This window comes from Schistocerca piceifrons, chromosome 4 (assembly GCF_021461385.2).
Source record: "Schistocerca piceifrons isolate TAMUIC-IGC-003096 chromosome 4, iqSchPice1.1, whole genome shotgun sequence".
In the NCBI taxonomy this organism is placed as follows: Eukaryota; Metazoa; Arthropoda; class Insecta; order Orthoptera; family Acrididae; genus Schistocerca; species Schistocerca piceifrons.
In genome coordinates this window covers 188,101,365-188,124,288 of record NC_060141.1, presented here as the reverse complement: position 1 = coordinate 188,124,288, position 22,924 = coordinate 188,101,365, and positions in this window count along the sequence as shown.

Below are 22,924 nucleotides of genomic sequence, written 5' to 3'. Positions count from 1 at the left end.
AGGAATACAAAAAACTATAGCTTCTTCCGAAACACAACATTATAGAGTAAATAATATTAAGATAAGAATGGAAGTCAGGATTATACTACAAACATAGAACCGAATGCCTGTTCATGTGAATATATTGTATGTTCCTCTATTGTTATTCGTAAAACGAACCCCATATAATGCAATCAATCTGTAGAATTTAAGGCTTGTTCTTACTTTGTGTTTCCACTAAAGGGTAGAAGTTTTTTTTTAAGGACTTGCAACACGAAGAGTGTTTAAAAGGTAAGCAGAAATTTGTAATTTTGAGTATTGTATAAGTCCTATTTGCACTACTTTCTTGTCACTGTCTTCGTAAACATGTCTCAAAAGTATGTGCACAATGTTGTGCATATTGGGTATTTACTCTGTTGTCAGCTGTCAAAAAGGTTAGATGTGTTTTGGTAGCATCAAGGGTTATTTGTTATAGGAATGGAATAAAGTGCATGAAATTTTTAGAAATGTTAAAATTGCTTTTGATGAGTCTGTATATGAGTGAACCAAGGGCACACAAGTGGTATAAACATTTCAACGCAGGCCTTAAAGGACAGCAGTTTTACAAGCATGGATGAGATTAAAAATGCACAGTTAAGAGACTTATAAAGTAACCCGAAGAAACAGTTCCTAAAAAATTTCGGGAACTGGAAAAAGCAGTGGCGCAAGTGTATAGTATGTAATGGGGAATATTTTGAAGATGATAACATTGCTGTAGATTAACAAATAAAGTTCTTACCAAAAAATAAAAATTAATCTGTGAACGCACCTCGTATGTCAAGCTTTTTGCTTAGAAGTCCAGAATCGATGTACATGTTTTGAAGAAAATTTCAACAGTGTTTAGAAAAGCTATTGAGCACGTATTTCAAGCAATATGTCCCAGAATCAGGTGAATAGTGACCGAGATAGAGATTTAGTGTCCCATAAGCATCAAAGGTGTTACGTGATTTTGGAACGGTCTGTAACGATCGGTTTCCACCCAAGATTATTAGTTTTCCTTCATGGCGATTCCATTAAACTATGCGGCTTATTTTTGCATGCGTTCCTTATGCGTCCCATTGGATGAGGCTGACGTTTGCATAAATTGCAGGCCTTTGGTTGGGACTGGTAATATTAGCCAACAGTTCTTTTTGGATCGCCTGTTTAATACGCGCTGTAATAACATTAGAGACGATCGAACGCTCGTTACTCCGCAAATACCTCCTCTTCCTCATATTCTGCACATTTTCTTGCAATGCTAGACGATTATCCATCACTTCCAGATATCGAAGTATATCATTAAGTATACAGAGTTAACTGACCGACACTGGCAACTAAGATCCCACGAACAGAAACGACGTATATCACTGCACCCCAATCTACACCGCTAGACAGGTAACGGGCAATACATTTTGGGTGCCCCTGTAGGCCGGTGGCAGCGTTCTTCCGGGAAAGGCCGTTTCCCCCACCAAAAGCGCTGCTCGCTCTTGAGTTTACAGACAGACTATACTCTATCCTGTGCAAGCTTCTTCATCTCCCAGTACCTACTGCAACCTACATCCTTCTGAATCTGCTTAGTGTATTCAACTCTTGGTCTCCCCCTATGATTTTTACCCTCCACGCTGCCCTCCAATACTAAATTGGTGATCCCTTGATGCCTCAGAACATGTCCTACCAACCGATCCCTTCTTCTGGTCAAGTTGTGCCACAAACTTCTCTTCTCCCCAGTCCTATTCAATACTTCCTCATTAGTTATGTGATCTACCCATCTAATCTTAAGCATTCTTCTGTAGCACCACATTTCAAAAGATTCTATTCTCTTCTTGTCCAAACTATTTACCGTCCATGTTTCACTTCCATACATGGCTACACTCCATACAAATACTTTCAGAAATAACTTCCTGACACTGAAATCTATACTCGATGTTAACAAATTTCTCTTCTTCAGAAACGCTTTCCTTGCCATTGCCAGTCTACATTTTATATCCTCTCTACTTCGTCCATCATCAGTTATTTTGCTCCCCAAACAGCAAAACTCCTTTACTACTTTAAGTGTCTCATTTCCTAATCTAATACCCTCAGCATCACCCGACTTAACTCGACTACATTCCATTATTCTCGTTTTGCTTTTGTTGATGTTCATCTTATATCCTCCCTTCAAGACACCATCCATTCCGTTCAACTGCTCTTCCAAGTCCTTTGCTGTCTCTGCCAGAATTACAATGCCATCGGCGAACCTCAAAGTTTTTATTTCTTCTCCATGGATTTTAATACCTACTCCAAATTTTTCTTTTGTTTCCTTTACTGCTTGCTCAATATAGAGATTGAATAACATCGGGGAGAGGCTACAACCCTGTCTTACTCCCTTCCCAACCACTGCTTCCCTTTCATGTCCCTCAACTCTTATAACTGCCATCTGGTTTCTGTACAAGTTGTAAATAGCCTTTCGCTCCCTGTATTTTACCCCTGCCACCTTTAGAATTTGAAAGAGAGTATTCCAGTCAACATTGTCAAAAGCTTTTTCTAAGTCTACAAATGCTAGGAACGTAGGTTTGCCTTTCCTTAATCTTTCTTCTAAGATAAGTCGTAAGGTCAGTATTGCCTCACGTGTTCCAGTATTTCTACGGAATCCAAACTGATCTTCCCCAAGGTCGGCTTCTACTAGTTTTTCCATTCGTCTGTTAAGAATTCGGGTTAGTACTTTGCAGCTGTGGCTTATTAAACTGATAGTTCGGAAATTTTCACATCTGTCAACACCTGCTTTCTTTGGGATTGGAATTATTATATTCTTCTTGAAGTCTGAGGGTATTTCGCCTGTTTCATACATCTTGCTCACCAGATGGTAGAGTTTTGTCAGGACTGGCTCTCCCAAGGCCGTCAGTAGTTCCAATGGAATGTTGTCTACTCCGGGGGCCTTGTTTCGACTCAAGTCCTTCAGTGCTCTGTCAAACTCTTCACGCAGTATCGTATCTCCCATTTCATCTTCATCTACATCCTCTTCCATTTCCATAATATTGTCCTCAAGTGCATCGCCCTTGTATAGACCCTCTATATACTCCTTCCACCTTTCTGCTTTCCCTTCTTTGCTTAGAACTGGGTTTCCATCTGAGCTCTTGATGTTCATACATGTGGTTCTCTTATCTCCAAAGGTCTCTTTAATTTTCCTGTAGGCAGTATCTATCTTACCCCTAGTGAGATAAGCCACTACATCCTTACATTTGTCCTCTAGCCATCCCTGCTTAGCCATTTTGCACTTCCGGTCGATCTCATTTTTGAGACATTTGTATTCCTTTTTGCCTGCTTCATTTACTGCATTTTTATATTTTCTCCTTTCATGAATTAAATTCAATATTTCTTCTGTTACCCAAGGATTTCTACTAGCCCTCGTCTTTTTACCTACTTGATCGTCTGCTGCCTTCACTACTTCATTCCTCAGAGCTACCCATTCTTCTTCTACTGTATTTCTTTCCCCCATTCCTATCAATTGTTCCCTTATGCTCTCCCTGAAACTCTGTACAACCTCTGGTTCTTTCAGTTTATCCAGGTCCCATCTCCTTAAATTCCCACCTTTTTGCAGTTTCTTCAGTTTTAATCTACAGGTCATAACCAATAGATTGTGGTCAGAGTCCACATCTGCCCCTGGAAACGTCATACAACTTAAAACCTGGTTCCTAAATCTCTGTCTTACCATTATATAATCTATCTGATACCTTTTAGTATCTCCAGGGTTCTTCCATGTATACAACCTTCTATCATGATTCTTAAACCAAGGGTTAGCTATGATTAAGTTGTCCTCTGTTCAAAATTCTATCAGGCGGCTTCCTCTTTCATTTCTTAGCCCCAATCCATATTCACCTACTACGTTTCCTTCTCTCCCTTTTCCTACACTCGAATTCCAGTCACCCATGACTATTAAATTTTCGTCTCCCTTCACTATCTGAATAATTTCTTTTATTTCATCATACATTTCTTCAATTTCTTCGTCATCTGCAGAGCTAGTTGGCATATAAACTTGTACTACTGTAGTAGGTGTGGGCTTCGTATCTATTTTGGCCACAATAATGCGTTCACTATGCTGTTTGTAGTAGCTTACCCGCATTGCTATTTTCCTATTCATTATTAAACCTACTCCTGCATTACCCCTATTGGACTTTGTGTTTATAACCCTGTAGTCACCTGACCAGAAGTCTTGTTCCTCCTGCCACCAAACTCCACTAATTCCCACTATATCTAACTTTAACCTATCCATTTCCCTTTTTAAATTTTCTAACCTACCTGCCCGATTAAGGGATCTGACATTCCACGCTCCGATCCGTAGAACGCCAGTTTTCTTTCTCCTGATAACGACATCCTCTTGAGTAGTCCCCGCCCGGAGATCCAAATGGGGGACTATTTTACCTCCGGAATATTTTACCCAAGAGGACGCCATCATCATTTAATCATACAGTAAAGCTGCATGCCCTCGGGAAAAATTACGGCCATAGATTCCCCTTGCTTTCAGCCGTTCGCAGTACCAGCACAGCAAAGCCGTTTTGGTTATTGTTACAAGGCCAGATCAATCAATCATCCAGACTGTTGCCCTTGCAACTACTGAAAAGGCTGCTGCCCCTCTTCAGGAACCACACGTTTGTCTGGCCTCTCTACAGATACCCATCTGTTGTGGCTGTACCTATGGTGCGGCTATCTGTATCGCTGAGGCATGCAAGCCTCCCCACCAACGGCAAGGTCCATGGTTCATGGGGGGGGAATATGAGCAAAAGAACTGTTAAAATAAAGGGTAAAGAAATAAGTTACCATTTTATCACTCTGTTGCCACAGACAAATGTTAGCCTACAGTAATGATCCACTCAAAGCATTAAACAGCGTAGTTACAACAGATTCTATCCAACCGCTTATTAGATTACTAAATATCTCTCAGAAAACTGCCTCTTTGTGGGATTGTGCTGCTAGCTCATCTGGGTCATTTTCTTGCACAGATCATTTTTTTTTTCTTGCCTAGTGTTCTGATTTATATTATGTTGCTACTGCTCATTTGGATGTATGATGATGCAGTTTGTCGTTGTGCTACCTGAAGGAATAATGAAGAAATAAGTATGGGCTTGCAATTGTGAAACAAAAATGGAAGGGTGTGCAACAATTTTATTTGTAGTTCGTCCACTCAAGGGTTAATGTAGGTCCCTTAAATTTAATTGGTAGTGAAAAGTTTTCCTTCTTCTTCAACATTTCTCAAATTTTTAGATATAGGATATTTATTGCATCCCTTCTCTTTTCTGTAAATTTCTTTCCACTTCCTCCTTCCTAATAGCAGGAAGATTGTGTATACCTGTGTCAGTTAGACATATTCCTTGCCAGTTTTCTATTTGGACTTTCACATATGGGCAACATGACTCTTTACATGTCCCTTTCCCTTCAAAACGTTCTTATAGTAAATCTTTTCTGATTTCTTTAGTTTTCTGCCTCTCCTTTCTCCCTTAACACTTCTCTCCAGTTTTCAAGAAGTTGACAATTGTACTAGGGTTTTCATCACATGCGCTTCCCCTGACAAAGCTTGGTTGCATCAAGATTCTCTGTTGTTATACCGTTTCGCTCGGTACACTGTTAATTTTCTTCCACTAAATTAGATACAGAGTTTCACAGATCTTCCCAAGTTTCTTACAAAGCTTTTCCAAGCTATTATTGCTCTCATAATGATCCCATAGTACTATTAAAGTCACTTATCACTTTGCATCTATGCTCATACACAAATTAAAGTGATTCTTTTTATCATAACTTCTGTTCACCAATTCTCTAATGTTCAGTGATATACTAACACCAATAAATAGCAATTGTTTTTCAGATACCTATTCATTAGCAACACTCCACTAATATGGAACTTCATCTTCATTAAAAAACTTCATTACCTCTTCCCCATCCATTTCAACGTAAACTTCATTCTCATATTCAGAATCTCCAGTATCCTTACCTATTTTACTTGACTCATTTACACTAACTTCAATGACATTATCCCCAACCTGTTCCACCCTCGCCCCCAGTATTTGATGATTAGTATTATGTTCCAAGTCATTAGTATTGATTGGTTCACATCCTTTCCTCCTTAAACAAGTAGCCCATTTCTGATTCAACATTATCCATTTTTCTCACTTCAGTACTTTGCTAGTTGATATCAACCTAACTACAAAATATTTGTCATTATTTTAGGATCCAAATCTAAGCTTTCAACAACTTTCTTCCTATTAACTGTTAACGAATCATTCTTTCTTTTGGAACTCAAAACCAACCATCAAATTACAATCTATTTACCCAGTGTACTGCCTCTTTACTACAGTCTTGTTTCATCTGATGTTATCTCCTTTTAACATTTCGACAAATTTCAGTCGTCAGACTTCTGTTTGATTCCCTATCTCAAAAATTATGGAGCCTCATTGGAGCCATCCTACATTTCTTCTGTCCATTGTTATTTCATGTATCTGGACATTGTTTTGTCCTTCTCATGCATTGTTCCCATTCTCAAGGCCTCTTTCCCAATTTCTATCTCTACCAGTCGCACTGTAATATCTTCTCACCCCACCACTGTGATGTTAATTCCTAAAATTTGCAAAGTGTCTTCGCCATTCATTCCCTTCACTGAAGTTCGTTTTCCACCTTCCATATTGCTGATTTTCCTGACCGAAGCTTTGTCTGTTTTCTTCTCTAAGACTCTATCCAACTTGCCAGTATACTTTAAAAATTGATTCAGTGAGTTATCAGTTGCATTAATTAAGTCCCACTACCACATTTCAGGTGACCTCCAGTAAGTGCATCAGTCTGTGCCACCTCATGAAAATGCCTAAGTGTATTAACTTCTCCAATTGGTTTTTGCACAGTTTTCTTCATAACCAGTTTCCTCCCATGTAGATTAGGATATTTAAAAATTCCCTCTTTATTCTTACTTGTCCAAGCTCTGATAAAAATTTACTTAAAAACTTTTTTAAAGTTAGTAAATGTTATCCAATGATCTGAATTTTGGTTTGTCCAAGGTAAAACTTCTAATGTTATAAATTTCTTCAGCAATTTTGGTTTTTAAATTATCTGTCACGCAGTCACAAAATTATCTTTACAGTGTTGAAGAAAAACTACAGGTTGCAGTTAGTCACCAGGAAAACTTTTCACTGGTAGGTTGGAACACATAATGTCACTGTTACCAAACAGATTTCTAGACACTGTATCGTTTTGGCTATCTACAAGCTTTGTGCCAAAGTTACAAAACTCATTTTTTGCGATGCTGATGTCATTAGTTACATTATCTACACCATAATTTTATTTTGCCTTTAATTTATTAGTTTCCCGTCGATCTAATTGAAAATACTGTTCATTTCATTTTATTAGATTCTTTTATATTCTTCGGTTGTACTTTTATTTTAACAATTTTTTCTTTAATAATAGAAATAATCTTATTGAACTTCTGTTCACTTTCAGTACTTTCTTGAAAAAACCTTGTTTCCAAGTTATTAATTTTCCTTCCAACAGTATCTACTTTGTAAACTATGCTCTGTAAATCAGTCTTAACATATATTTTAAGATGCCCTATCCGGTAGATGTACATTGCAATTCACATTAGGTTTTATCAAATCTTTCCCTATTGTTGTCTATAAGCAATCAGAATTTTCATTCAAACTAGCATTAAGTTCTATGCTATTTTCCATCACTTCATACTGCTTGCTGAAATTAACACAGTTCTCTCTCATCTGTGCCATTAGTATTCTGAACATTTCTGTCATATCTAACTTCTTTGTTCACTCTGAATTTTCTAAAGACTAATGTAGTGTTTCCCCACTATCCCCTGTTTTTTAAATTATTTACTTAAATGTCTGATACACCTTGTTGAGAAAGTTAGCTTTTATTTTCTATACTCTAAAAAGTACTTGAAAAGAAAAACACTATACTTTTTAATAGGAAAAAATGGTACTTGTCTCCATAAGTTCCAGATCCATAACTGTTACTGGCAATGTGGTGTATGATCCTCCTTTGACCTTCCATAAAATACGAAGTTTTAAATCGTTTTCTTCTGTTTCAGTTGTCATCCAAACTTTTATATATTGTGGAAATCATACATAATATTTCTGAAAAACAGAATATTTTTTACATTATTAATGTTTCAGTGTGCAACTCACTGATCTTGGCTGAGCCCCCAAACATAGCTACCTAACATAATGATGTTACTGGCAATAACTGGTAAAATATGTATCATATACTTTAGCAAGTGATCACGTTCTTGCCAGATAAAAATAGGATATTAAGTGGTACTTAAATCAAACATCAATCTCTACTTATATTATTGATGGCTTCAGTGGTTGAGCAGTTAACATTCATTCATCAAAATTTTACTGTATGGATGTGCAGGTTCTGTTTTGTAAATGACTTAGCACTATTTGTTTGCTGTTGCTGGCTTATTTCGCTATTTTCATTGAATGTAAACATATTCCAAGTAACACTTTTTATCATATAATAATCTTTAAATCACCTACTCTTCAAATCATACTAGTGTCTTTATCAGTCACATCAGACAAAGTATGTACAATGTAACATCACAAACATTTAAGAAACAAGACTTAATTGAGTAGGGCGTTAAGCATAACAACCACTTAACAGACTGCATCTCATGTTATCAACTTATGACCACAGACCATAACACATCAAAGATAATTTTCAAATAAGTTACATTGATCTACACTCTGACGATGCTTTTGTACATCAGAAAAGTAGATATTAATGCATTACTGTAAAATACAACAGATACCAACAGCAATTATTATTTTTATCCGATTCTCTTCAGCTTAAATCTAAAAATAACTACAAAATTATGTTTTTAGAGTCCACAAATTTCTGTATAAAAATACCAAATTTTTAATAAATATGCAAGTGGATAAAGATGAATAAATAATGGATAAATACAAGAAAAAGACCAGCTCAGCAGCAAAACGCACAAGATTTTTGCACATGTCACCAAAAGTGGTATCAAATGATTAATAAACATGAGACAGCATAGATAGAGTCAATCTGTGTTGCACTTAAACCATTTGTGTACCATTCCTGACTAAATGAATTTTTCTCTGCAGCTGAGGTATCCTCAACCTGTCCATATTCAGATTGTGTATAATGCTCTCAAATGGAGCAACACTTTGCTGCTTGTTTCGATCATCCTCACCACTAAAATCCAGCAAACACAATGCACAGCATAGATATTCAAGAAGCAAACCTTTTTCCAGCGCACTCTACATACATAAGTCTGTTTACACAGTACCAACCTCAGAACAAATGAGCAACTACTAAATTATTCTGGTCGAAGTTGGAACCTGCTGAAACTGATAAATTTCATCGACTTCTGTAATCATTTTCATCAAGAATAAATTTTTTTACTTACTTTTTCATCAGCAGCTGAGTTTAATTTCCATAAAGTCTTTGAAGTACTAAAGCAGCAGATGTCATATCATATATTTAACATTTGGTGTACTGAAAATTTTGAAACTCCATAGTTCATTTTAAGTTGGCTTCAATCTCTGTATTTAGAGGGCCATATGATCTGACAGAAACAAAGAGGCTGTCTTAAATAATGGAGATCTTCACATCTACAATATTGTTGGGATGGAAATTATATTAGCAAATTTTATTGATATGTCATTGATATCGATAAATTTCTTTCAGTGTCTTAGGAGTGTGAAGTGCTGTAGAAGTCATTTGCCGCTTATTTAAATGTCAGTCAAGTCACTTTTAAATAGCTTGTAAATATTGGGACTTATCAGAGCAAGAGATATGTTTCAGTATACAATGCAGTTTTCAGTACACCTACAAGTTGAATATTTAATTTTTACCACCTTTACTTCAACATTTTTGTCTGTGTATGCATATATCACATATTCCCCACATACATTTAACATAGTTCTCACATATTAGTACACAAATTTCGTCTGTATTTCTAGCAAATGTTGGCCAGCAATCTGATCTGAATTCTGAAGTAACTTGTACTTCTGACAATAACTGTCTGTGGCAACTGTCTGATTTTTCACTATTTTACACCATGTGATTCTAGAGAAGACGTTAAATGTATCTGTGGTACTGAAACATGTAGCATGATCTTTTGCACCAAAGAACCAACTAAATTTTTGGTTTTGTGGTATGCTCATTCTTCTCATGTGGTTCATACATTCAACAAAAGAAATAAGAGGCCAACTTTGCTTCACACTTTTAAAGTGTTCCAAGATATTGCTCCTCTTCATATAATCTACATAAGCAGTAGTAGGAATATTTTATTCCCACAGTATTTTTATGCAAACAATAAGTCATGTGTACACCTATTTGATTGAAATCCTTCCAGGAATTTCTTTATTGTGTTTTGGCATCTTCCCTTTCCATGCTAAATCCTCAGCCATAGGGGTACTACAGCTGTGTTATTGTTACAATCAATCTTTTCAGGTAGCAGATGATATGAGTGACTATTTGAGTAGAAATTCCTTCAGGTGTTACAGAGAAATATTGATACATCACTATCTTGTCACTAATGTGCGTCACAACCTTGAAAACCATAGATTTGCTTCTAGTATGTCATTATCAAACGTTTTATGTGTCATGTCTTCTTACCCTCAGCTGTACACTAAGGAGTAGTTGAGGTATATTACCATGACAACATTTTTATATAAATCGTTATACAAACAAAATCTGACTCACATTGCTCCAAGTATTTCTGAGTTAGTCTTCTGGGTCACCACCTTTTCATCCCAGCCACTATGGATCGTAGGTGGTTCTTAACCCTATAGAAGCCTTTGTAGGTATGTTCACAATGGCTCACCAACGTTTCATAGTAAGCAGGACGATGGTACAGGAGAGCATAGAAGATGAACAAGCAAACGTTCGTTTTCATATACGTTATCCCAGTAGAGGTGGTCAGTATTCAGGGATATGACAGGAAAAATTATTCAAAGCAAAAGAGTTAAGTAAATATGCGCTTTAAAATGCATACTTTATGAGCTATGAGCACCAGTTCAATAGAAGAAATGTGTTCCACAGTAGCAGAGACCAACAAGTGCTTATAACTCTTAAGTTACGGCATGCACTATAGAGCCCATGTTTACTGGACATTTTTTCTTCTTTTGGTCCATACAACTGCTTCCTAATATATGCAAAGAAAAGAGCTGGCTGTAGAAGTCATTTGCTTCTGGCACTAAAGATAAAGTAGTATGCATTTTAAAGTGCATCTTTCTAACACATTTGTGCTTTGGATGGTCGTTCCTGTCGTATTCCTGAAATTGACTGATCTTATCCAGAAAAATATCATTTGAGATATTGACGAAGTGTCCCAGTTGAGTTGAGTTTGGGACAACGATGGTTTAATTTAATTATCAGTATAAATAATGTAATTCAGATACATGCAACTATCAAAAAAACCTAAAATTAATCATAATTTAGAAACGTCACTACAAGTTTATTATATTAACATACAAGGAAATTTTTGTCATAATTTAAAAATTCCATAACTGACTAATAACGTTTTTGCACTAGGATGGCACATAGTCTTATCCTCAGTTAACCTAGATCCAAACTGTGAATGTTTTTCACCTTTGATTTATTACTTCTCTTTTCCTAATCTGAGATTTCTCTCTGACTCTTATGACCTATTATTGATGGAAGGTTAAAATCCAGTCCTCCTTCCATTTTTTATTAGAGATGTTGCTCTTGCACTTTTTAGTCTTTCATACTTCCATCAAACACATATAAGTTGTCAATATACACTCCTGGAAATTGAAATAAGAACACCGTGAATTCATTGTCCCAGGAAGGGGAAACTTTATTGACACATTCCTGGGGTCAGATACATCACATGATCACACTGACAGAACCACAGGCACATAGACACAGGCAACAGAGCATGCACAATGTCGGCACTAGTACAGTGTATATCCACCTTTCGCAGCAATGCAGGCTGCTATTCTCCCATGGAGACGATCGTAGAGATGCTGGATGTAGTCCTGTGGAATGGCTTGCCATGCCATTTCCACCTGGCGCCTCAGTTGGACCAGCGTTCGTGCTGGACGTGCAGACCGCGTGAGACGACGCTTCATCCAGTCCCAAACATGCTCAATGGGGGACAGATCCGGAGATCTTGCTGGCCAGGGTAGTTGACTTACACCTTCTAGAGCACGTTGGGTGGCACGGGATACATGCGGACGTGCATTGTCCTGTTGGAACAGCAAGTTCCCTTGCCGGTCTAGAAATGGTAGAACGATGGGTTCGATGACGGTTTGGATGTACTGTGCACTATTCAGTGTCCCCTCGACGATCACCAGTGGTGTACGGCCAGTGTAGGAGATCGCTCCCCACACCATGATGCCAGGTGTTGGCCCTGTGTGCCTCGGTCGTATGCAGTCCTGATTGTGGCGCTCACCTGCACGGCGCCAAACACGCATACGACCATCATTGGCACCAAGGCAGAAGCGACTCTCATCGCTGAAGACGACACGTCTCCATTCGTCCCTCCATTCACGCCTGTCGCGACACCACTGGAGGCGGGCTGCACGATGTTGGGGCGTGAGCGGAAGACGGCCTAACGGTGTGCGGGACCGTAGCCCAGCTTCATGCAGACGGTTGCGAATGGTCCTCGCCGATACCCCAGGAGCAACAGTGTCCCTAATTTGCTGGGAAGTGGCGGTGCGGTCCCCTACGGCACTGCGTAGGATCCTACGGTCTTGGCGTGCATCCGTGCGTCGCTGCGGTCCGGTCCCAGGTCGACGGGCACGTGCACCTTCCGCCGACCACTGGCGACAACATCGATGTACTGTGGAGACCTCACGCCCCACGTGTTGAGTAATTTGGCGGTACGTCCACCCGGCCTCCCGCTTGCCCACTATACGCCCTCGCTCAAAGTCCGTCAACTGCACATACGGTTCACGTTCACGCTGTCGCGGCATGCTACCAGTGTTAAAGACTGCGATGGAGCTCCGTATGCCGCGGCAAACTGGCTGACACTGACGGCGGCGGTGCACAAATGCTGCGCAGCTAGCGCCATTCGACGGCCAACACCGCGGTTCATGGTGTGTCCGCTGTGCCGTGCGTGTGATCATTGCTTGTACAGCCCTCTTGCAGTGTCCGGAGCAAGTATGGTGGGTCTGACACACCGGTGTCAATGTGTTCTTTTTTCCATTTCCAGGAGTGTAGTTACACAAGTAATGCAAGCTCACAAATCATGGTTAGAGACAAAATTGAGAATATATAAACTAATATTATCTAAGACACACATAAACATGCTTGACAAGAAAAGTAGATCATGTATTGAAAATAAATCGTTTTTTGAACTTACAGGAAATTTCTTTTTGAAGTGACTACAATTGCTGCAGCATACTTAAGCATTATAATGGTTACTTACCATGCTGGCTTCCAAAGTCATACAGCTACTGTTCTTCTGTTGACATATTCACTTGATGTTTACTTCATCTTCTACACAGTTGTCAGTTATAAGATCCAGTCAAGGATGGCCAAGAAAGATCGTGGCAAAAGGTATGCTACATATTTCCTTTGTATGTTTGTCACTGAAATTTGTACTAACACTCTGCATTGTTATGTGTAACTGGTCCCCAGTGAGAAAGTTTTGTGCTAAACTTTTGATTAACCAAGGATAATGAGAGAAATTTGTCAATGAAAAATGTTTTCTATGTTTCTATCTATTATTACAATCTGTTTGTTTTGCACAACATTATTGTATGTGTAATTCCTAAATAATTAATACATACATCAATTTTATTCACAGTTGTGAGTACAAACGACCATCAGGTGTATAAGGGAATGACAACAATGAAAATTTGGGCCGGACTGCAACTCAAAACTAGATTTGCCATTTTATGTTAGTGATCACTTTAACCACTTTAGATATCCATGCATGACTCATAGCCAAACCCAATCTCCTGTATGTTGTTGTTCCTGTGTCACAAGCTGTACTCATACACATATTATCTGATTCCCATACAGCAGAGAACATTTTAGTTGAAAGCTGCTGCCTGCTACTAGTGGATGAATGTGATATTGCAATTGCTGTGTTGTTAAGAAGACTGTTGGAATGTTCCATCAGACATGTCTGAACTTAATGAAACACATAAAAAGTATGAACTTTGTACAACCATTATATCTTGTAATAATTCAGATATTTAAAACAAAATAAATCAGAAGAGATTTGTTATGTATCCACATGAAACCTCTTTTGTGAAAATGATTTTCAAAGTGTCCAATACCTCTCTCTGTTCTCAGATGCCACTGATCACAACCATTCCGTACAATAATTATCTGCTACTGAGATTTGGCAGTTACATGAAGTATTACAAATTTATAGACGTTTTAGACCCAACTCTCTGTCAGACTTCAGACCAGACTGGCTTCGTTCTCGCCCTTTTATGATGTAGTCCATTGTCATGGTGTATACTGTCATGGAGTGCAATGTGTCTCTGAGGGAAGTGAGTAGCTGCATGGAGCAATGGCCAAACCAACAGGTGTTACAAAGCATGACCAAATTGACACCATCGCCCAATCTTGCAGAAATGCTGCCTGTCCATATTTAGTTACTTGCACAAATAACATGAAATCTCCAGACTTACTAAACTGCCTACTAAAAATTATTTTCATATTTGGCAGTCAATATGCATTAGTCTGCAATACTTCAGTTCATTGAAATGGTATGTTTCATTTCGTATCCCTCTCCTTATGTGAAAGATGCCACTGTGAACATGTAAAATTCATAACAGAATAAAAAAATACTATTACCAGAAACTATTCATAGAACTAAAAATTAAATATTAATCTATTATTTCTAACAGACTGTTTTATTAAACATCAAATACATAAATGGTTAAAACATGAACATAATCCACTTGTACTAAGTGCACACTGAGATAACTTCACTCTAATTCTTTTCCTTATATTTCAGACAATGAATGCCAACACTCCAGGTCAGCTGATTCTAATTACATTCTTTATGCGCTGTATTCTGTGAAGTTTGCTATACAGTTGGGATTGAACAATTTGGTTACAGTCAGTATCAGTACATTTATCAAACATTTATACTTTTGATTGTACTACAATTTGTTACCTAAATTTCAGTTGTAGCTATGATTTCACCCAGTATGAACTGTATACCATTCCTGTATTCTGATACATGTTTGAAATATGTATAGGGTTACAGAAATTGTACAAACCATTTGGTTTCCTAGCATCATAAAGCTTTCATGAACTTTCATGTTAAGTCAAACTCCTCTGGCAATTATGTGTGTCTGTGATATATATTTTAATCATTCCCACTCCCTATCTCAGATCAACAAATGCGTAATATAAATGATGTATTTGTATTTCTTTATCAGATCATGGTGGGAAACTGCAGTGTAGGTTCATGAGTTTAGTTATGGTTGTTATATTAACCAGAAAAAAACTTTTAAGACTCAACTTCATTTTAGGAATTAGTTGTGGCTCAGCTCTTTGGCTTGATGTATCCTAGAACATGAGTTTTCAGGTCCACATTTAAGGTGGCAGTGGCGATATTAATTCACTTCAAACAACTTCATGTTTTCAACATTATGAACACACAAGAGAGACTCATAGTTATTTCCATTAAAAAAAGTTTGCAAGTTCATGAGATCTAATTGCGTTCCAATTCAATATTCCATTAATAGTCACAAGATAAAGTGAAAATTACACTTATGATACACACTAAGTTCTAAGCATTCAGACCAAAAATGCAACTCCACCCTAAAAAAGACAAGACTCTTCCGCTCCAGTTTGAAAACAACAGTGCTTTCCTTGAAAGGAAATCAAAAACTTCATAACTCTTTGGAATGTAACAAGAACGAAACAGTTTTACAGCATGGAAATATCGATCTTTCCAAAACCTATAGAAAAGCAAATTAAACGTTGTACATATTTTTTCTGTATGTTTGCCAAGATAACAGACGTAAAAGCGTGGTTATGTGACTCCTACTGAAAATTGCACTTGGGGTGATCGTGTCTGCTGCACCTTGCTCACAGGCCTGACATGTTATAAAAACTGTTAATGTTCTTCGACTACATGAGCTGTACTGAAACCAATGGTGCCAGTTGTATCTAAAGATTGCATTAATATTTTAGCAGTTTCAGGACTGGTAAACTATTAGGCCCTAACTAAAGGTGTTTGTCAGTGAAAACTTCAACATATTGTTGTATATTTGACACAAAACACTTCCAAGTCCATGATAATCTTAAGTTACAGTTTCGACACTCACTCGAACTCACAGTCACTCATAACCAGCTAATGGTAACATACCGAACCTCTTACCAAAATGATTACAAAAATGGAATATCAGAGACAGAATGCTGGGTCTAACATTATCCAAAACAATCTCTTTGTGGTCGCGACTTGAGTAACATGCCATTCCAATTTTGGTTAATTAACAGTTTACAAAGAAAAATCGGAATTTCACGTGTTCATCTTTCTCACTCTTTCAGTTTGCGGCGCCCCACAGTCAAGTTTAATTTTCATTAGGTAAAATTTTTACATCCATTCAGAGCTCGTAATACACACTTCCCACCGTCATCATGGCTGTTATCCAAACTTCCTCTAGACTTAACAAAGCATTTCTTTAGCCCACATAAAGCCAGGATCACACACGCAACAAATATAACAATACGGCTTGGGACTCTATTTAGTTGCATCGTGAGCTACCGTTCACACGGGACGCCACAAATTCTATGTAGTTGCACAGCTTTAACATGGCAGTAACGGAAATCATATGGGCTGGTGTTAATAGAATAGCGCAGGCCGTGGCATTGGAGCTGTGACAAGAGTTAAATACAAGGAAGACGTAATCCCAATGTTGAATCCGAAAATAGATTTCACACAGAGATAAATCAGGGGCCACAAACACATTTATAAAAGAAATAACACTCGCAGACGAAAATAGTGGCTACAGTGGCAAACTCTTGTAAGTATAATATGCAGGCATGCTAGTCTTTCAAGATTTTAGAATCTTATTGTATTCGTTTATATAGACATTTCGAATAAATAACTTTTAGTTTAACAGCTGCCACGTTATAGTCGGGAGCTATTTCCTGCATATAATCTACAATTTATATTATGTTTCGTCTCGCAAATCACGAAGTTCATACGATTCGGTATTTTGCTTGGATGTATTACGTTTATTTATTTATTCATCCAAAAATCTTTTAAGAATGTAGAATATGCGATTTATTTACCCCCCCCCCCCCCCACACACACACACACACTTATACACACACTGCTGCAGAAAATCAAACGTAGGTTGCTGTTCTTATAGTCCTAAAAGCCGTGACAGTATATGTGTCAACCATTGTTTTCACATTTTTCAGTAGTAAAATGAAAACTTACTGAGGTCGAATGGAGTACAGCAGAAATTACTCCGTGATAACTGTGACAGAATGCTTGTGTTTTGAAATACTGCCACCAGGGAGCAGTGTGGGAAGGAAAGTGGCACAATGAAGTACAACCAAGTTGAACTTTTCGTGGCATGACAAAAGTGGCGTCTATTAAGTTGCGCCACTAAAAGCTGGGAGTTCACACATACAGCTGCATTGCAACTGCAGTATGTCACTAGCTGTGGCGACACTTTCGTCGCTTGTGTGAACCCGGCTTAATACATGCGAGTGTACTGTGCTCTCACTGACTGATGTACATCACAGCCAGTCTGATATATAACTGCAGAATCCCACATCTTTTCAATTGTGCCAATTACAACTTAATAGTTTTTCACATCGATTCATTAAAAGAAGAAATATGTAAAAACTACAAATATGAGATTACTTCTCCCTTTAAATAAATGAATCATTAATATGTTTCTCGTTTACCCACTACCATAAACTGGGGTGTCACACATTATAAATTTATCTTGAGAGTATGACTCGCTCATATGGTCATGACACAGTTCTCATGCTTAAGTATACTCCATTAATGATCATGACAATAATGATTTTTACATTATATTGTTTTGTATCTTTATTGATGCACTCAGCCATTCAGTGTACAGAAGTGTACAAGATGATATAGGACAAGGCACGCAGATGATGAAAATCATATCACATACAACACTGTTACACGTAGTGTGCATCGCACAGAAAATTTATTACACATGTAGTCTTAGTCAGTCATTCAGTATACAGAAATGTATAACGTAATAAAGAAAGTAAATACACATAACATTGGTGCACTTAGTACATGTCACGCTGGTTTATAGATCACTTTGAAGAAAGTCTTGTATACTGTAGAAGGAATGCTTTGTTAATAGTGCTCTTAAAGTTCTTTTTAAAATTTTCTTGGTTCTGGAATAGTTTCTATTTCTTTCAGTGGATGGTTATAAAGTTTTATTCCCATACACTTAACACTGTTACTGTAAAGTTTAATTGAATGGGGAACTAATCTTAGCAATCTTTTCGATCCCCTGTTTTGTTTATTAAAGCAGAGCAGTTCAGAAATGTATTGACTAGGGAGAGGCAGTATGTTTAATCTTTTAAAGAGTTGTTTACAGGTTTGTCTTTGATGCCTGCACAGGATTGTTGTATTTTTTTCTGTTTTTCAGTATTAAGGCCCCAAAAATGATTCCATAACTTAGTGGTTGATGGAAAAGAGCATGACATATACAAGTCAATGTGCTGGTATTATTTCAGCCCTCAGTGAGTGGAGTATAAAACAGAGTTTACTTAGCCTGTAAATAATCACATCAATGTGGTTTTTCGATGTCAGTGTGTTCACAATGTGGATCCCAAAGAATTGTGTCTCATTGGCAAAGTCAACATTGCTTTTACTTATAGTTACTATTGGAAATGGGGGAGTTCTGTTCTGAATGGTGTGAAAGGCTAGGCCTACTGTCTTTCTTGTGTTCAGAGCCAATCTGTTTGATTATAGCTATGAGTCTACTTGGGCTGTATATCTGTTGATTGCTGACTGGACGGATTCAGCTGCATTTGAGATAAGAAAATTACTTGCCATTGTCACATCCATTCACAATAAGAACTAAACATTTTAAATCACCAATAATTAACAAAAGATATTACATCCACACAGGATACTGTTTCATTTCTTGATTACATTGGTTTTTTAACTTAGGATTTCATAGTCTGTAAGATGGTGAAACCATATGGCTACAGCTTTCACTATTACGAACTGGTGCTGGATTAGTGTTCACACCTCTTATGAAAGCTGTGACTCATCATCTGTATAAAGCTATCTGCTATCATACTACTTCTATGGACATAACTCTTGAATGTAAACAAAATTACTGAAATAAAATAATTATTTATTTCTGAACATAATTTTGAAATTGAATTTTCATGAATAAATACTATAAAATGCTAAATATGTGCGTGTTACAGTCAAAAGAAAAACGGTATCTATAGTTTAATTAACTTCTTTAAAATCAAAGATAAAAATGAAATCCCAAAATATGACAGAAACATAAAAAGAATTAAATATTAAATAAATGTGTCCATACAATTCATTGATCCTACTAGCTTCCTTTTCGAATGTAGGATATGCAATTTTCAGTAGAATATTGCTGAAAAAATGAAATGGAATCGCAACTTTCGTCAATCTGGATATAAATCTCAATCTACTGCTGAACAGTAGATTACAGGTACCTTATAACATCAGGAATCCTGTGAACACAAGTTTTGATGTATAGATTAGGAGAAAGGTTACTGTGCTGGAAACTACTGATTATGAAAAAGAGGGAGAATAGATATGGTAGAAGGTAAGTGACTAGAGACACTACAGCTTGAGAAAGGAAGAAGATAGATACAAAGGCTGATAAGTATACAACTCTAACTCACAGGATCCCACCATGGGAGGTTCATCATTAATGGCTTGCAGAATGATGATGACCAACAGTTCAACAGAACAAACTGTATTGGCCTCTTCGCACCAGGCCCGTCACCCTAACAGCATAAAATGACGTCTCATTGATCAGGTATCAACATAATACAGTAATCAACGTTTAATCAATAAACTAGACACTTAAACTAAACTAGTTACATTGGCTAAATAAACCAAACCTCACCTAAAAAGGCTTATAGACCCTACCATGTAGCTTCATATGTCCATAAAAGGTATAACTATTACTTGTATAAAACAATAACCAAACAGACATCTTATTTGTTGCATGAAATGCATACAAATCGCTACAGAACTGCAAAGGAAGGCTCTGCAGCTATGCTCAAAGATCTTACAATGTGCTGGCAGTGTTTTTATGTGTGGTAGGCTAGAGTGATGTGTTTGTAAGCTCCTGATCTTTATCTGTGTTCCTGGTCAAAAATAGGAAATATGGGACTTAAATACATTTAACTACTAATCCCCATTGCCTTTTTTATAACATCCCCTAATGAAGGCGTTGTATCCTGTAAGTGCAATGGCCACCCTGTGGATAATTAAAGTGGAAGAAATTTCTGCTCTGAATACAAGGAAAACAATTTCCTTACCGTGATGCAACGGAAACAAGCAGCACATATCACCTTATGGAGACAATTGCAATGTTTAACTGTGACTCATATAAATATCTTTTACTCCATTGCCTGATGAATCTGAAACTGACCTAGGAGATTTGAAGTAAAAGATGGAACTTTACCGTTGAATGTATTACAGTTGCTTTTTACATGGAGGACACTTAACTGCATAACAGATAGTGCTAATAAATGCTACTCTCCCTTACAAAATGCAGACTTGACAATAATTTAGCAGATGAAGCGATCAGCATGACGGGTGCCAGTATGAGAACAAGGCAAAGGATTTTATAAACATGTGCATTTTCCAGCATGTTGCAACAGAGATAAACATTTCTGAGGGCAAAGAACAAGGGAGAAAGTTGTTATTACTCATTCAAAGAAATTAGCGGTGCTGATAAACTTACAACTTTGTTAATCAATATGCATGGGACATGAGCTGTGTAAAGGAAAAAAATGGATGCTAATTACAATCACTGAAACAAGAACGAAGACAATGTTCTAGCTAAAATACAGTCGTGTAAAGAATTTAACTTACCACACACATCGAAAATACTTCAGCAACTCGGAAAAAGGTTAACACAAGGAACTGGATCTACTAAGCAGGTCTGATCACGACTGAACCTACAGTATACTAACAAACAGCTGCATTGCGTCTCACTGTCATTGCCTTGTGGTACAATTGCACAGCATGTCCTCACAGGTCGACAGCATATTCAATGCATTCAGCATGTAGCTCATCCCATCTTCAATTGTCTTCCAGGCATAACACAGCAGCCCAATCGGCTTGCACCAAAAGCGCTCCCTATGGATTTTTTATTTCCCCTTTTAAACAGACAGTCCTTCTCAGAAGATCTCGAAACTTTCACCATTACTTCCAGCAACTAATACTAACACATGTCACGAATTCGGTGGAAAAGATCCTACGTGCCCCAAGTCAAATATGCCAAAACAAAGAGGACTGGTGTCCTCTGCCATAATCTTTATCCTCGTTCTTCGACCCCCCCCCCCCCCCCAACGCCGCTATTTTCCTATTCATTCCAACAGTTCAGCCATCGGTTTTCCTAAGCTTAGAGAGAACAGAAAATTTGCCTTAGCTGTGAGCCAAACCAACAGAATGAATTTCATACAAGACAGGGAGTGTTCATAAAATAGAGACTGCTGATTGTCAAGAGATAGTTAGGATGAAAATAAAACGTGTAACCTACAGTTCATCTCTGATAGGCATTGGTCCATGTAGAAAATGGAAATGATGACGTATGAAAATGATAAAATACTGTATCTAGCTACTACACTACACTCAAATAAATGGACATGGTGGAGCTCCATGTAAAATTTATTTATATAACTTTTAGTTACTGTTTATGTAGTTAGTTAGTGTTTGTAGTTCGCTGTCTTTCTCATGTGAGCCTGCCAAGTAGTTTTGTCAGCCAGTAAGCATACTGACCATAGTTTCCAGTCTGCATGTCCACATTCATGTCCAGCCCACTGAAAGAAATGTTTCTTTTATTTTTTTTGCTTAGCAGGATCTGGACTACGATAATCAATAAAGGTATAGAGTTCCAGTTCATACATATATTTAGTAAAATAGCTCATGCACATTAATTTGAAAGTCGCTATATTCAATTGACAGTAAATCTTTCTATCTGAAACAGCGCTATTATCAGTTCAGAGGTGACCTCTATGGTATGTTCCTACCAAACTGTCTTTCGCCCTGACGACTAATACTCAATTAAATTTTCGAAATAAATGCTCGCCACAAAAGTGGAAATAATAGTCACAACTTGCCACACGGATTTGTAATTATCATGGACGGCACGCAACAGATACTTCAGCAAAATCTAAGCGATCCGGAACGGTGTACAGTTCCCCTGAGTTCACTGGCAGATAAAACAGAAAATACGCGTTTTGTCACAGTCAGTCTCTGAGGTCGTCCAAGGCAGAGCGCTATCCAGCGTTTAACAGACTGGGATCTTAGAGTGGTTGAGTGCATAGTGAATCTTTCTCCCACCTCTCGGGCTACATTTATATATATGCCACAGCAGACGGCTAAGGGAACACCAGTTGTCATCTACGGAATGTAGACAGCAGCAGTCCCAGAACGACCACTTTCTCGGACACATAATCTTTAATAACAAAGTTATGAATTAATTTAGATTCTTCTTAATTCTTACCTGCATTCAGGTAAGTTGGTTGAAATCACAGAAAATGTTCTGCATTAATAAAATCGTTGCCTTCTAGAATTTGTAGAGCAGAACTGATGGTAGATTATTACTATAATTTTAAAACACCTTGTATTGGTTGTTATTAACATTCTGGTCCTAAAATAATTTATAGATCTATTATTTAATAAGTTTTCACATGTGCTGTAACCAAAATTTTCTAGCATTAAAATTACGGGTACTTAATCTACTACAAATGG